The sequence below is a fragment of the Triticum dicoccoides genome, chromosome 2B (assembly GCF_002162155.2).
Source record: "Triticum dicoccoides isolate Atlit2015 ecotype Zavitan chromosome 2B, WEW_v2.0, whole genome shotgun sequence".
Lineage (NCBI taxonomy): Eukaryota > Viridiplantae > Streptophyta > Magnoliopsida > Poales > Poaceae > Triticum > Triticum dicoccoides.
Window position 1 is genome coordinate 809,751,918 of NC_041383.1, and position 4,581 is coordinate 809,756,498.

Consider the following 4,581-nt stretch of genomic DNA (forward strand, 5'->3'; position numbering starts at 1 on the left):
GGCTCGCGCCTTGGCGCGAGGGTGCCGGTCCAAACGTCTGTATGCACATAATAAGAAGCACACCCTGGCATGCGTTGCCCGGTCCAAGCAGAAGATCCAAAACAGTGTAGTAGCTCAAAGCTCAACGCATCAAGTTTGGCGAAAAAGAATAGATCAAAAGCTATGCACTATGATAAATCAGAATTATAGCAAATTATTTATATATAAAGCAACACACTCCACACGTCTTTCATAATAATTAGATCAAGTCATTTGTACAGGAGGCTGAGTAGTGCATTAGAGGGTAGCCATACAATACATCATACATATCCCATTGCTCTAGGCAGAAGTGTAGAAAAGCACAATTACACTGATTGTGTTCTATGAGTACATCCTTCGATGGTAACTGGCTCTACGAATTCTAAGATGATCCAACATGATATAAAGAATGATCCTGGCCAAGATTCTCACAATAGTATGATCAACTTGAGTCATCGAAAATGGTTTAGAGACAACAAAACTAAGTGGTTGAAATATATAAGAAATAAAAGAAAGTATACCTCTGGGCAGCGGCTCAATGCCCCTTAATGATCTCATAGTCCCATTCACTTATGAGAAGTAACTTAACACCCTTAATAATCTCTACATAGTTAGGAATATAACCCTCTTCACCACTGAACATAAAAGGAGATAAATGGACGGAGGAACCCTGAGATAAAATGAAAATTATCAGCTTTATCACTGATGCATGGGTACAAGTTACATGAAAACATATTTTGCATAGCCTACTTAATAGGCAGTAGATGACATCTATCAGTTCATTCATAAACTTGAGGAATACTACAGAAAAGAAGAAATCATTACTTAGTAAAGAATTTTTCTCAAAGATGGTTTCGAGAGAAGCTTGAAAAGAAAACAGAGTGCTGATTCTAAAATTCAACAGCAGGAATACACACATTTGAGTGATGCCATGCATATCAACATATACATATTATACATAACTTGATAAACCAGAACTGAGTGCATGTCTTAATGAGAAATTCAATGAGAGCAACCCAAATAGATTCTTCTCAACACTCCTCAATTTATTATAATGAGAAATTCAATGAGAGCCACTGTCAGCTTCCTCCCTAAGCCACTGTCGTCCTCTTCTTCACCAAGATGCCGCCGCCAACCCCGTGCCATGGTACCAGAGATGGAAACACATTCAGATTCAGTACCAGGCACGGCTCAAGATAATGAACAATCCCAGAAATCAATGACAGTTAGGTGTCACTTACTCGATCAAAACAACCAGAACTAAATGTTATTTTTGGGCTCTGGTCAGCCAAGCAAGGTAAAATGGAAAGAGTCCAGAATCAACTACTTCAATAGTGCAGTAACCATGTAAAGTAAAAGATACAGAGCTGTAATAGAAGAAATGCTAGATGAGTAATTTGTTGACGCCAAAATAAGATTATTAGATACATATCCATAATTATCAAAAACCATGAAAAGAAATCATCTAGTATAAGCTGGAAAGACATAGTACATCAAATCCAAAGGAGAAGCACCCTAGATAATATCCACTGATTTTGATAATCAACAACATCAATATAAATCAGAGCAATCTTTAACCATAGTATCCTATACAGCACCCAGAAAACAAAATCAGAACAGCAGGTAAGAACAACAAGCTAACTGAGCAACAAATGAAAGAAAAGGGGCCCCAGAATTATATACACTGCATTATTCATCATCAACAGAGTTTTGTTAGTCAGTTCTATTTTCTTTTGGAGTATAAAGGAACTAACCAATAAAATATAAGAGCAGTTCTTTTTTCTTTGATAATATAAGAGAGCATAGGAAATCACAGAGCTTGTTTAAGATATTTTGTCACATTAAGTAGTTCAGGTAAGCCTAATCCAGAACTACAGAGAGAGAGAGAGAGAGAGAGAGAGAGAGAGAGAGAGAGAGATAGAGAGAGAGAGAGAGAGAGAGAAGAGATGGACCTATAGGTTATCGGCAATCAGTACGGCGACATCCTCGATGGCGCCCTCTAGTACCTGGTGGTGGTGGTGGTGTCTTGCGCTCTTCCTACTCAGCACCTCACCGGGTAAGGTAAGCCATTACCTTGTCCGGCTCCAGCGGCGACCTGCAAGCCAAGGCGATGAAAAGAGCCGCGGTCATAGATAGAGAGAGAAATATGCTTTTTAATTAAAATAATGGTTGTAGGAGGCAAAACCAACAGAATAAAAAGAATAGAGTACAACACAAATAAAAAAAACTTCATTTCCTAGTCCCACAAAAATAATCAGCAAGAACTAATCTTAATATGAGAAGAAATCTCTAAAAGTGCTATAAAATATCAGAGCATGTTGACATATCATTTTGCTGTTACAAATGGCAAATAAATTACCGCAAGAAAGAAAACAGCAAGCAGCTAGAGAATATATACAGCCCACTGACAGGAACGTAGGTACTGTCACTCTCTCCAATATGAAAGAATTAAGAACAAAGAAATCTTATTTATCTATAATTTTCCACTGTACACATCCCCAAAATCCAGAAAAAATGGATTGGAAGATCTCTTAAATTGCAAGCCTAATGCTATGAAATCACACTTCAACATTCACACTCACCTAAGATGAACGGAACATGCCAATATGTGCTCCATTCGAAACAAGTACGCGCATAAGTCGGAAACAATGGGTTACAGATTTACCATCAATTAGTTGCTCGCTTATAAGGGCGTAAGTGGATGGGCTCATTTAATAGCAGTCACCATGTATATCACATTATCATCTAATCAAGAAAAGTTTTTGACAAATTGGAGATTTCAAGTAATGTCTGAACAATGGCATAAAAAGAAATCTGAATCACAAATATGCACAATATGACAGTCGATGGCTAACATTCAGACAAAATCCAATATTTTAGATTAATCTAAAATCTTTAATACTATAGGCAGAATATGATGTTAAATGGCACTGACCACACCATGAACTATTACAACTACTGATAAGCATAACCCAAACAGGAACAGTTGAAGCTAGCTCACCATGGAAAAAATTCAGTTGATGTACTCGGTTATAAAGTTAAATAGGTTACCTCAAGTAACGGTGCTGGACGATACATATCATCAACTCCTGCAATTACCTATCAAACATTCAAAAGAAATAAACATCACTGGATGCCAATGCATACCACTGCTTGATGAAATAATATATAAGTAATACAAAACTACAATTCAGTACATTATTTAGTTTTTGCCAGAAATGGGAATTAAATAAATCAAAAGAGAGACTATACTTTCATGTGAGAAGAACATCTTGAGTTTATAGCTTTCAGGTTTGTAGTAACAAACATGACAACTATGAACTGAAGATACACATCGATACTTCTCTAGGTTATCTCACCATAAATCAACATAATTGCAAGAATGTCCCATTTTAATGTGCTTAGATGTTTAGCTTCAACAAACTGCAACCCATCTAAATACCCAACTTCAGATTCATTGTCCTAGATATATACCCCGAAACATAACACCAAAAACAACCACAGCAAATAGGAAGCATGGCTTGCTACACATAAATGTGACATCCTCTATGATGTCCTAATAATGTATTTCCTGTGAGCAGAATTTTCCTTGAAATAATATATGTATATATAGAATTTTCCTTTTGGTTCATCGTATGGCCGCAATGAGTAGTTTTTTTTGTTCGTCTACTAATTAGGTCGACTCTTGATTGAGTTGAAAATCAGGTTGTGTGTATTGCAAGTAAATACTAAACAATAGGTAGATGAGCGACTTCAACCGCGTGAATAGCCTCATCCTTCTGTGCTTCTGGTCCAGGCTCCTGCCTCCTCCTCTCGCCTTCTCCTAGCAGCAAGGCGACATCATCAATGGACAGCATTTCACTCCTCGTCCTCCTCTTCCTCACCCCACCACAAAAGCCGCAGGCCCGACTCGCTGTCGGCTTCTTCCGTCAGGTCAACTGCAGCATATATATACAGAACAGAGGGTGATTTTCTTCATCTCATTTACAATTTCTTTGTGCTTCTTTGGTAACAACAATGCACACCTGGTTCTACGTTGAGAATCGCCCAGGAAGTACAGCCTTCACCGTCATTGTCCGTATCGATGATTATTCTGAGTGGTCCCTGCACTTTCAAACAGAAGTACAAAGCCACTATCATACACTCAACAAACATAATGCAAGCGCAACTGTTCAGTAAATTCAGTTGTATGTTTTTTTCAGAACCATAACTCGTTGGATGTTCGCCATGAATTGTGAGCAGTATTGCAACATGTGCATGTCAATAAATAGGAATCGCTGAAAGCATTCATACTCAGGCTAGCCAACATCTTTTTTGTTTTCTCGAGGTATCATATACCAATTTCATTGGCACAAAGGGGCAAGGTATCACGGATTACCTTCTTAGTTCGCTCTTGTGGATTGACCTTTCAATCCATCACCTCTTTCTGCGTAGGTGCCAACCTGTAGCTTGAACCAACCAATTGAGCTGCTTTTACCTTTCCCTGTTCCACATTTGGATTCAGACCTGCCTCCCTAGTAGAATAAATGTAAGGTGCAGCAAGGATGACATTAACAAGCAAGC

At 38.2% G+C, this 4,581-nt stretch overlaps 1 long non-coding RNA gene across 4 annotated transcripts; it reads right to left on the reverse strand.

Moving 5' to 3' along the window:
* Positions 1 to 222: 222 nt before the first annotated feature.
* Positions 223 to 4,523, reverse strand: LOC119366494. Of its 4 annotated transcripts, none has more exons than XR_005176054.1 (5): positions 4,397 to 4,523; positions 4,044 to 4,122; positions 3,777 to 3,956; positions 3,070 to 3,117; positions 223 to 2,113 (listed from the first exon to the last, which is right to left on the reverse strand). It is a non-coding gene; the product is annotated as an uncharacterized LOC119366494 (long non-coding RNA). The 4 variants fall into 4 exon arrangements; XR_005176055.1 differs by having other exon boundaries at positions 223 to 1,385; positions 1,971 to 2,113; positions 3,070 to 3,956; XR_005176056.1 differs by having other exon boundaries at positions 223 to 433; positions 540 to 2,113; positions 3,070 to 3,956.
* Positions 4,524 to 4,581: the final 58 nt, after the last annotated feature.